The sequence below is a fragment of the Chlorocebus sabaeus genome, chromosome 26, assembly GCF_047675955.1.
Source record: "Chlorocebus sabaeus isolate Y175 chromosome 26, mChlSab1.0.hap1, whole genome shotgun sequence".
Lineage (NCBI taxonomy): Eukaryota > Metazoa > Chordata > Mammalia > Primates > Cercopithecidae > Chlorocebus > Chlorocebus sabaeus.
The window spans coordinates 10942931-10955454 of NC_132929.1; the positions used below are offsets into that span (position 1 = coordinate 10942931).

The 12524-nt window shown below is 42.3% G+C and overlaps 2 pseudogenes; one reads left to right on the forward strand and one right to left on the reverse strand.

Moving 5' to 3' along the window:
• Positions 1-3967: 3967 nt before the first annotated feature.
• Positions 3968-5456, reverse strand: LOC103245889 (NEDD8-conjugating enzyme UBE2F pseudogene; annotated as a pseudogene).
• LOC103246107 (splicing factor U2AF 35 kDa subunit-like) lies at positions 4913-10405 on the forward strand (annotated as a pseudogene).
• The last annotated feature ends 2119 nt before the right edge of the window (positions 10406-12524 follow it).

Sequence of the window (12524 nt, forward strand, 5' to 3'; positions counted from 1 at the left end):
CACCTTGGCCTCCCAAAGTGCTGGGATTACAGGCGTGAGGCACCACGCCTGGCCTAAATCTCTGATTTTTTAGCAAAGAATAAAATCAGCACATTTAACCATGTTGGAAGTATTTTGACTCTTCCCTCAGCTGGGGACTCTCAGTGGCCAACAATCCGGGTCTAGGTAGCCTTTGGAGCAGTGGTGGGTTCCTTTTTCCCAGTTCTTCAGAATTAGACCCGTTATTTGGGGGAATGGGTTCAAGTTTTTAGCCTGGAGAGCAAGGAATGTTGTTCCTTCCATGTGTTGTTCGATCGACTGTCTGCTGGTAGGTTGGTGGCAGCAGAGACCTCCTCTGCCTGAGCCGGCCTCAGTGGGCGCCAGGACCTTGCTTCCTTCTTCCTCAGCAGCTCAAGCTCTCGCTTCCTGAGGGGAAGTCTTGTGTTCTGTGTGTCGGGGCCTTTTATGAAACAGTTTGCAAAAGAATGGCTTCATGAAAAGAAAAAGGAGAGGAAAGAGGTGACAGAATTTTAGCCATAGCCACACAGGCAGAGCAAAAGAAAGAATTTCAAATATGGTGTAAGAATAAATCCCAAAAAAGGTAGGAATTTATAATATGGACCCCGCTTTCTTCCATAGAAAGATTTGAGGCATGCTACAGCAAAAATACACATCAAAAACACACATCGCTTGGAACATAATTTATTCATCCACATTATATTTACTGCCCCACTTTCATGTGCTAGGAGCTAGGTGTGTACCTGAACAAGATGGACATAGACCCTGCTCCTATGCAGCTTCTATTGGAAATGAGTAAGGCTACAAATGAAATCAGAAATCATAGAAGAAAACTCGTGTGTGTCAGGGTGGTTCAGAGCTGGAAGGAAACTTAAAATGATCGTCTCCAACATTTTTTATCTTATAGATGAGGAAATGGTGGCTCAGAAATATTGTAACTGATCCAGAGATGAAACAATGTTTTCATTTGAGCACGAAAATTTGCTGAGGAAATAGGAAAATACCTATTACCTGGGTTTCCTGGCTTTTTCGGAGCTTGATTAAGAGAGAATAGTCAGGGAAAGGAAACTTCTTTGGGGGGGATGCTAATTTATGAAAAAAATGGTCATATGGATCCTTACATCACAGACATGAAGAGACAATGAAACATTCTTAATACGACTATATAAAATCATTAGCCCTTGATGAAATTGAGCTATATAGTATTGTGTTGTATTTTAGTGAAGAGATTTCTGTATGGGTGTAAACTACTGCACAGTTCAAGACTGTAACTTCATTTAATCTAACTTGACATAAGAAAGTAACCAAAAAAATCTGGAAAAATGTTTAACTATTTTAAAGTCCAGCATTGAGCAGCCACCCAGCCAATATGATGACTGAAACTCTCTCTTCAGATGAAACCACTGCCTCCGCCCAGCTGTTTGGTACAGTCAGCTCCTTTTTTAAAGCATATTTTGGGGTCCTAAATTATCTGTGTAGTTGTCTCAGTAGAAGGGAATACTGACAAGAAAAAGAGACAGGGATGTTTGAATATGTTGTTTCTTTCTTTTATTAGAACAAGAACTCCTAGAGCTGGGATTGTATCTTGGATTTTTGGTTCCGCTGGTAGCACACTGTGCTCAATAAAAATTAATCCATCAATCAACAGGACAGAAAATCCCATCCTGCCAGAAGCAATACCTCCTGTTTGTCCCATATAAAGCCACTTAGAGTGTTAGGATGTTGTAATGGAGACAGAAACTAAGGAAAGCAGCAAAAATAAAATAAAATAAATCCCCCAAAACATCAAATAGAAAATGTAACTGGAAAAAAACAGGTAACGATGGGACGCCATTACCCAATTCCATTTTCCCCTTGACACTCTCTTTCAACTTATCCTCAGTGTAATAAAAGTTTGACCGCAGAGTGGCATCTTGGACTGCCCACATTTCCTGGTCAGGGTTGGGCAGGGGAAGCTGTCCACCTTCCTAACAGCTCACCTGGAGGGCACCCACTGAGGTGCTCCCAGCAGTCTTGCCATCTACCTGACCTCCCCACCAGGGCACCAGCTCTTGAGTTCTCCTTGCTCAGCTTGGCTTGGTTAGAAAACAAGAAGGAGAATTCATCTGGGAAGGGATAGATAGGCAGCTGACAGGAGACAGCAAGCTAGCTACTACCGATAAGAGAGGGTGGGTGTGGGAAGGAAAGTGAGACAGGCAAATTGGGAATTCTTTGTGTCATGAACCCTCTTGAGAATTGATTAAAAGCTACCAAGGCTTTCTCTAGAATGCAAACATATGTATATGTGCACACAATTTTGCATTCATTTCGTGAACCCCCACCTCACTTTCACACCAACACACATCTTGTTCTAAAAACATAAACTCTAGAAGCTATAAGTTTCCAAATCTTACTAACCAAGAAATTCTGAAAAATTTTTTAATCATGGCAACTTTTTAATATTAAGGATTCTCCAATTGTAGTCTTATATGTTTCAAATATAATCAGTTTCAAAAGCAATTCCTAAAACACTAAAAATGGTCAAAATGGACACTTATGGTAAAAAATACTTATCAATGTTTCTTCTTATGTTGCAAAGCATACTGTATTTCAAGTTTCTACATATGCATTTACATAAAACTATTATTATTTTTTAAGATGGAGTTTTGCTCTTGTTGCCCAGGCTGGAGTGCTATGGCGTGATCTCGGCTCACCACAACCTCCGCCTCCAGGGTTCAAGTGATTCTCCTGCCTCAGCCTCCCAAGTAGCTGGAATTACAGGCACCTGCCACCACACCTGGCTAATTTTTGTATTTTTAGTAGAGATGGGGTATCACCCTTTTGGCCGTGCTGGACTTGAACTCCTGACTTCAGGCGGTCCACCCACTTCGGCCTCCCAAAGTGCTGGTATTACAGGCATGAGCCACCATGCCCGGCCTATTAGTTTTGTTTAAAAGAAAAAAGACTTCCAAATCTTGGACGGTAGTTGGGTGGTGGGGGTGTCAAATCATCTGGTATTTGACTATTCAGGGCTCTTTTGGGGCAATAAAAAGCCCAAAAGTAAACAAAACAGTTTTGTCCATCTACCAGGCTCATACACTCTGTGTCCTGAAAGGAGGGGAAACATCTCTAAGTTCAACTAAAAATATGCTAACTGCAGGCTGAGCGCGGTTGCCCGCGCCTGTAATCCTAGCCCTTTGGGAGGCTGAGGAGGGCAGACTGCTTGAGCTGCAGAGTTCGATACTGGCCTGGACAACACAGCAAGACCCATCTCTAAAAAAAAAAGAAAAAAATGCTAACTGCAAATTGCACATTCTGCAAATGGTTCAGCATAGGAACAGGAGGCTGTTTCTGATCTCTTCTTGAAGGTAAGTCCAGGGCCTTTGGCTTATCTTCTTTTCGAAGACTGTAGGAAGAGGTTTTCAAACAAGGATGGAGCAAGAAGGCAGCGGCGCTTGGACCACCTGCAGGCAAAGACACAGGAGAAGCCCCACCTGGCCTCACAGCATGTGGGAGAGCAGAAGGGCAGAGATAACCGCTGGCAGAGGGAACATGTGGGAGGAAGTAAGGGGAAATCAATAAAACAGAGATACAAAAAATAATGTGCTTTCCATGCCATGAAGGAAAGTCATGATGAAGGCCCAAGTTAACTCCCCAAATGCTTTCAGGGATCACAGAAATGACACTGTCAAATACAACATTAGTTTTCTGAAGCCTACAGGCTGAATTTTATTTATTTAAAGTTAACTCCCATTTAAAAAGATAGCATATTCTACATCAAAGGGAAAAAAACTTTTCCTAATGTATCCATTTCTCTTCTGAAGCACACGAGCTGTCGCTATATAATGCTTTGTGGCGTTTTCTCAGCTGTGCTTGCTTTTCTCTGTATCAGGAAATGCACAGTAAACAGGCTCAAGCCCGGGTCTGCTGCTTCTCAATGCCAAACTGGCAATCGTTTGACTGTGTGTGTTTTTAAACGCATTGTTAGTTGTTTGTTTGTTTTTTTTTTTTGAGTTCATTACAACTTCTTAAGAATTTCACCAACAGCCTATACAGTACAAGTTCAAAAAAGTAAACATGTTAAGGTAAGCAGATAACTCTTCAGAAGCCCAAGCACATTTTCTTGCCGTATTTATGTTGAAATTCTCCATCTACAATGAGCAGTCGTGAAGATGGTCTTCTTCAGGGCAACATGGTCACAGGACTGGGGCAATCCAGGGGACTGAGAGGGAGCATGAGGATGGGAGAGGGGGCTACCTCTTGCTATTTCACATTAGAGACAAACTGTAACACAGTCCATGGGCCTGCAATCGTCCCCTTTTATCATCTGGCATAACGCTTGATGTAGTCATCCACTTTATTCCGGAAGTCCTCCTTGTTCTGCAAATGATGTTCTGCAGCTTCAATATTCAGTGGATCATCAAAATTCAAAAGATCAGTAAACAAAGAGTTTAATCCCCAAATGACATTCTTTAATGTTCTTGTGGGAGTCCAGCCACTGCCATCCATTGAATGTTCTCTCAGTAAACTCAGACATATTTCCCCTGTCTGTGATGTTGGGGTGCCAGATCTTGGCCAGGTATTTCACTTTGGGAGGCACCATGTACGCATCGGGAACTTCAGTTTCAAACTGAAATTTTCCACCCTGGTAGTAACCCTCATCTGGGGTTACTGTTAGCTGAAAACAATGAAGCTTGTTTGGATCAGGAAAATGCACTTTACATGTACAAGGTAAATTAGCTTCAAGTTCTGCAACCTCTTTAACAAGCAATTTGTCTCTCACAGAAACCCTCCGAGTCGAGTCAGACGCTGTGGCTGCTGTCCGGGACCCTTTGAGACCATCGTCACGCTTCAGTTTGCTTGCTAGCATTAGCATTGCTGCTGCCTTTACCCTGGGCTCCCCGAGACAGGCGAGGCAGGTCCGGTGCCCAACACCATGCCCGGCCCGGGCGGCTGCTGTGAGACGCGGCCCCTCACAGCCGCTGCACTGTTAGTTTTAACTAAGATTTATATATGTTCCATGAATGATGTTTCAAAGCGGGAGAGAAAAAGAGGATCAGGCATCGCTATGAAATCAGTTCTTGGTAAATTGTGTAAAAGTGAAAACCAGAAGCTGTCAAGAGGATTGGACTGGGGTAGCTTTTGGGGAATGATTCAGGTTTCTGTGGTGACTATTTTCTTCTCCTTGGAAGTTCAGTTGGTGGTTTCCTGGGTCTGATAAAAATTTCACCGCCTGGTGAAGATAAGCACTAGCTGTCTACCAGCTTTCTGGATATGGTTTCCTGGCTGTGAGAAGAAACTAAAATTACCGGCTTTCTGAATTGCTGGCCTTCTGGTTGTTCTCCACATATACTTTGCTCATTTCTGAGTCTGAGTGCTAGTTAGCTTGAACTAGTTAGTTATTTTCTGAGTATAGAAGGGTCAATTTTAGTGTAAACACAGTGGATAAGACCATGGACTTGGCAGTGGGATGGCCTGGATTAACTCCCTGGTTGGCCATTTACTGGCCCATGTCTCAGTTTCCCCATCTGAAAATGGGGATAATATGATTATCTACCCGACAGGGGTGTTAGGAGCAAATAAGTAATAGGTAAAAGTTATTTAGAATAGTACCTGGTACATAGTGAATTCTTTATTTTAGAGTGTTTGCAATGATGATTGCTGTAGTTGTTATTTTTCTGGTGACCTCGTTACAGTTTTTTTCTCTGGGGAGCTGATCTTGTTCTGATATGGCTCAGATGGAGCTGACCTCAGCTGCTTCTGTTCTGTGGGTGGACACATAGCCCAGACCTGGCCAATCAATGAATTCTCTCCTCCCAGCTACAGTGATTGCCTCAGGGATAGGAACATGATATCAATTGGTCCAATCCGGGGATTACAGGAGTGTGCTTAGAACTGTTGAAAAAGAGAGCTTATCTTTTGTGTTGGGGTGGTTAGGGAGTAGGATGTAAGCCAGAAGATGCGAGGGGCTACTGTGTGCAGTCAGGCTGAGACTGAAACCAGTGTAGAGGAAAGCAGAGCCAGGTGATGAAGGGAGAAAGAGGAATCAACTGAAATTGTAGGACCCCATGGCTCTAGCCATGCCTGAAGCCCTAGGACCACTCTTTCTGCACAAGTCCGTTTGTGTTGGGTTTCTCTCCTTGGCTGTCACTAACTCAGGCTCTCCTATGACACAGTCTATCTCCTCGACCCATTCATATGCACCCCATCCTTTGAGGCACTGCACAAAGCTCACCCCTTCTGGAAGTGACGCTTCCTTTTCTAAGTTCCCACAGTACCTACCCTCTGGGCCATCAATCTAGTACTTATTATTCACTTTAGGAAGTATACCTTTGCCAATGCAGCTATGGCATCTCTTTGGTGCTACAGATCGACTCTGTGTTTTACTGTTTGGTGATCTCCATAGCCATCTGCACATCTGGCATTTTACAGCAAGCTTGCCAGTATTTATTATTTTAATTCCTTCTATCCACTTCTATCCATCAGAAGTGGATTAAATACCTCGGTACACAAATAAATGTAAGCATAGAAGTACATGAAGTAAACTGAAGATGGGCGAACAAAGTTATATTGTTCATGTAGGTGACTTTAAAGGGAAGAGCCCAGCTCCTTGTCACATGTGAGAAGCAGCAGTAGGTTGTGGACTTGTTTATATTTCTCCCATTAGGTTGTAGGTTTCATAAGAGCAAGGAGTAGCTCTATTTTTAAAAAACTGTCCTTAGTGCTTGGCTCAGTACGTGGCACATTGTATATGCTCAATAAACACTGGTTGAGTGAATGCTGCATGTTGCAGTTCAGGGGGCTTCCATTAATAACTAACCCTTACCAACAGGTAAAGGAAATGAACTAAGAAAAGAATTGCCAGTTCTGTGAAGCCAACACCTTCTTTCCATTATTCTGAGCTCTTTCTACTATCACCTCATTTCTCCAAATTACAATAAATTAAGGCATTCCCAAGGATGACAGATGAAGTGTAATGACAGTAGTATGTTTGGAATTTCCAGGTCTGTAAGAAAATTGGTATGGATTCCAGATCCAACAAGGAAAGGCTTATGATCTTCAGAATGAGTGAGTGAAGGAATCTGAAAGTTGAATCACAGGTTTATAAAAAGGCACTGTATTGAAATGTTCATTATATACACAAAAAATTCTGGGTTTGGATCAGTCTTTCTTGGTATCATTATACAGCATCAGTTCTATAGAAGCTTTAGGTACTATAAACTGAAGAAAATACATGCCACTTTTCCTTTAAACTAGTTGATTTTCTCCCATAGAAAGTGTGACTATATTAGTTATTCCTTTTCCCAACACAATATTTTTAATTCATCCTTTATTATTAACATATCAAAATTATCATCCTAAAAGCTCATTTTATTAGGTCAATAGTCCTGAAAATATTGTTGCTCCTTCACCATAAAATGCAAGCTAAATCAGACAGCCAAGGCCTTCAATAATTTGACCCCAATCTACCTTTTCATAGCTGAACTTTTCCCCTGTCCCCCATACAAGCCTCTTATCCATTTACCTTTGTCTATTTACTGTCTCTCTCACTTGATTCATACCTTTGTTCTTCTGAATCTTTCCGCCTATTCAAACATGTGTTTTCTTTTAAGTAACATTCTTTAATCACTCCAACTAGAGGTAGGCTGTAGCGTGTACGGCCTGCAGCACTAGTTCCTTGTGTTGTCTCAGCATTTCGTGTGAGTGTGTTCTATGTCTTTTACTATAAACTTTTTAAAGGCAGAGATCACTCCTTAGATTTACTGATATTATTCTTTCTTTTTCTTTTGAGATGGGGTCTCACTCTTTTGCCTAGGCTGGAGTGCAGTGGTACAATCATGGCTCACTGCAGCCTCAACCTCCCTGAGCTCAGGTGTCCCTCCCAACTCAGCCTCCTGAGTAGCTGGGACTACAGGTGTGTGCCACCATGCCCAGTTAATTTTTCTGTATTTTTGGTAGAGATGGGTTTTCAACATGTGGCCCAGGCTGGTCTCAAACTCCTGGGCTGAAGCACTCCACCTGCCTCGGCTTCCCGAAGTGCTTGGATTACAGGCGTGAGTCACTGTGCCTGGCTCCTCTTTGCATTTTTCTTTACATATAAATTATTTCAACAATTATTATGGTAATAACTCTGGTATTATATAGCTAAGGATTTTCACTGTTCATGTCTGGGGAGGTTTTGCCTTTTCTCAGGCAGTAATGCCAAGTGCAATAAAGTTTTCAAATTTATAAATATCCTTCATGATTAAAGTTAATCAAAATTGCTTTCCAAATTTTATGTTTCACAAAGATCTTAATAAACGGAGAGCTTTGCAAACCAATAAGCAAAAGACAAAATACCTAACAGAAAATTGGGAATGGGATCTTTATAACTTAATAGCTACTAAAATATGAAAAGATGCCAATCTTTACTTAAAATTAAAGGCGAGAAAATAAAAAATGAGATTCCATCTTTCCACTTTGAGACTAATGAAAATTTTTAAAATTTAAAATTGCCAGTTAACAGTGTGGGGAAAGGTGTAGGGAACTAGGAACCTACATACACTGTCGGTGGGAGTGCAAATTTGGTATAATGACTTTGGAGGGCTATTTAGCAATATACTTGAAAATTTAAAATTCACCTAATCTGACCAGGTGTGGTGGCGCATGTCTGTAATCCCAGCATTTTGAGAGGCCGAGGTGGGCAGATCACTTGAGGTCAGGAGTTCAAGACCATCCTGGCCAACATGGTGAAAACCCGTCTCTACTAAAAAATACAAAAATTAGGTAGGTCCGGTGACAGACGCCTGTAATCCCAGCTACTCAGAAGGCTGAGGCAGGGAGAACTGCTTGAACCCAGGAGGTGGAGTTGCAGTGAGCTTGCACCACTGCCCTCCAGCCTGGGCAACAGAGACTCTATCTCAAAATAAACATAAATAAAAAATAATTTAATAAAATAAAATAAAATAAAATTTACCTAATCTTAGATTGAAGAAGTCTACTTTTGGGAATATATGTATATGTATATGTGTGTGTGTGTGTATAGATATATAATTATTTAAATGCATACATATATGTGTATATAAAAAGATGTCCATTGTGGTAGTATATATAATAGCAAAAGACCACCTAATGCTCTTCAGTAGGGGATTAACCCGAGGTTAAGCAGCAGCTGTGGTGGGACCAGGATTTGAATCCAGGCAAGCTAACTTCACATTTACAAATGCAACGCTTTACTGCTGTCAACTGAACTAGGGCTATTGTCTTAGAAGCTTAAAATGCTCTATTAAACGCTGTTCTGGGTTTTGGCCAGAAGGAAGAGTAGTTAGAAATATGTCATAAACATTACGAAAGTCATGAAACCAGTCAGAAACAGAGACACGATTAGAATTCCCATGTTCTTGAGTCTCAATCTATAAAGCACCCTGCTATTTCTCATCTCAGTTTTGAGTTTACACATTTAACTTAGTTGCATGTCTGTAAAAAAAAAAGTTCTAATGAATCTTTCAAGGTGTTCTGCTAGCTGCTCTGTTTTGAAGTATATCTGATGCATGATTTATATATTAATTAAAAACACGTCCATTACTTCGGGGCCTTTGGTGGATTTTTAAAGGAAGCATATGACATATTCAACCCAGCAGTTAAGATTCTCCACAGGTCTCCCGCGGGCGTGGGCGGGTGGGAACCGGCGGAGTATCCGGCCTCCATCTTCGGCACCGAGAAAGACATAAAGTCAGCTGTTCATTTTACTTCCAAATTGGAGCATGTCGTCACGGAGACAGGTGCTCTCGGTTGCACAGTAAACCGACGTTTAGCCAGACCATTGCCCTCTTGAACATTTCCCGTAACCCTCAAAACTCTTCCCAGTCGCCCGACGGTTTGCGCTGTGTCGTGAGCGGTGTTGAGATACACGAACACTGTGATGAATGTTTTGAGGAGATTTTTACAGAAATGGAGGAGAAGGATGGGGAAGCTGAGGAGACAAACGTCTGTGACACGCTGGGAGGGAGACCACGTGGTGGGGAACGTGCACGGCAAGTTTGGCCGTGAGGCAGATGCGGAAAAGGCTGTGACTGACTTGCACAACCGTTGGTTTAACGGACAGCCGAGCCACGCCCAGCCGTCCCCTAGACGGACTTCAGAGAAGCCTGCCGCCGTCAGGATGAGACGGGAGAATGCTCCCGGGGCGGCTCCCGCGGCTTCGTGCCTTTGAAGCCCATTTCCAGGGAGCTGCGGCGGGAGCTGTACGGGTGGCGTCGCAAGAAGCGTAGATCAAGATGCCGATCCCGGGAGCGTGGTTCTGGGTCTAGAGACCGTGGTCGTGGCGGTGGCGGTGGCCCAGGCCGCGGCGGCGGGAGCGTGACAGGAGGCGGTCGAGAGATCCCGAAGGATCTGGGCGATTCTGAGCCATCCCATTTTTACCTTATGTCTGCTAGAAAGTGTTGCTAGAAAGTGTAGCAGTTCATAAGGGGATTTTTTAAACAACAACCACCACCACCACCACCACCACCACAACCACCACCACCACCACAACAACCACACCACCACAAAGATCGGTTTCTGAATAAAATTTGTAGTGATAACAGTAAAACAACAACAACAACAAAAGATTCTCCATAAGTAGTGGAGGGTGCCTCACTAATCCCGGCACTGTGGGCGGCTGAGGTGGGCGGATCACAAGGTCAGGAGATGGAGACCATCCTGGCTAACACGGTGAAACCCCGTCTCTACTAAAAATAGAAAAAATTAGCCAGGCGTGGTGGCGGGCGCCTGTAATCCCAGCTACTCAAGAGGCCGAGGCGGGAGAATCGCTTGAACCTGGGAGGCAGAGGTTGCAGTGAGCCGAGATCGCACCACTGCACTCCAGCCTGGGAGACAAAGAGAGACTCCGTCTCAAAAAAAAAAAAAAAAACCTCCATAAATAGGGATGGCTCACCTTTTGATGCCAGATCAAAAAGATGCTCTGAGTGGTGGGAGGGTGGGAGGAGAGTGAGGGATGAGAAATTGCTTAGTACATACAACGTACACTATTTGGGTGATGGCTATGCTAACAGCCCAGCCCTCACCACTATGCAGTATGTCCATGTAACAAAACTGTCCTTATACCCACTAAATCTAGAATTTAAAAAAAAGCTCTGAGGAGATAAGTAGACTTGACCTCTCTAACTCAAGATGCAGAAACAGAGCTACCACAGTTTTGCTTCCATTCCTTATGGCTCAAAACTTCAAACTTCTTTTGCAAAGGCAAGCTACTTATTCTTCTCCTGCCGGGCTTGAGTTATTAAACTTCCATTACATTTAGACAAAATGCAATTCTCAAAATAGGATGCAAACACAAGCGCCAATGTGCCTAGTAAACCGAAGGAAGAAAGAATGATTGAAAGTACAAAGATCTTTCAAAATCAACACTGGGTACAACAGATTCATGATTCCTTTTAGAAGTTAGCTCTGGAAGGGGCACTAGATGGATAGAACATAAAAAGGTTCATTTCTGTCTCCCTGACTCTGGTTTATAATTAAGTTTTAGGACTTGCCAAAAATATTCTAGGGTTTGGAAGAGAAAAAGGTAAAAAGATTGCAAGAGTACAAGATTTCAAGAGTCATCTTTGAAAGCTAGGCTAATATATCAACCTGGATTAGTCTGCCAAAAAACCGAAAATATAAAAACATTATAAATTAGTCACATGTCCATGACTGTAATCTGTTTGCCTGATGCCAGATGTACTTATGATTGGAAAAACAGGTGGCTTAAAAATAGCTTAAAAATAGCTAGAAAATGTTAAGTACTTATATAACACATTTTTTTGTTTTACGTATCAAATGGGTTGTTATCTTATTAGGGTTTCCAGTAAAAGAAGTGCCTATGATTTAACTTGGACCAATGGTAAGTTTTCCCATTTTAATATTTCAGTGTTCATTTATGGAACTATAATACCATGTAGTACAAATCCGTTATTAAATCAATGCATTCATTATCTGAAATAAAAGTTTTATTCAATCACTGTATTTTGATAGATTAGACTATCGCACACAGGCAGGAGATAATGGATTGAAGAGAGTGTCCTTGAAGAGGAGGAGCTCACGCCTCCTTTCTTATACATTCTCAGGAGACAGTCCATTTCTGACACCATCAAGATTTCAGACGGCTGGCAAGGACTATGAGCCAGCCCTATGTGGTATAACAAATCAGCACATGAACGAGCTAACCATGTAACTAGTGAGAGAAAGAAAATGAAATCACTTCTGCTTAAAATCTCTCGATGTCGTCTTTTAACCTATTAAGGTGATCGGCTCAGGTGGCTTTATGGCAACCCAGTCATGTGTATGGTAAGGAGTCACTAGAAGCCATTATCAAAGTTAGTAAATCTATTTCTGCTCTCTGCAAGCTTTACTCACGTAGATTGATCTGCCCATCTCTCTTGCTGACCAACAATTAGGGAAAGAGCAGGAAGTGCTGTGAGGAGAGGGAGGAGAAAGAATACGAGACCTACTAGGCAGATATGCACAAACAACACAGATCCAGAAAAAAGATGCTAATTGGTATTTTTACATTGGTATGCAAGAGGGAA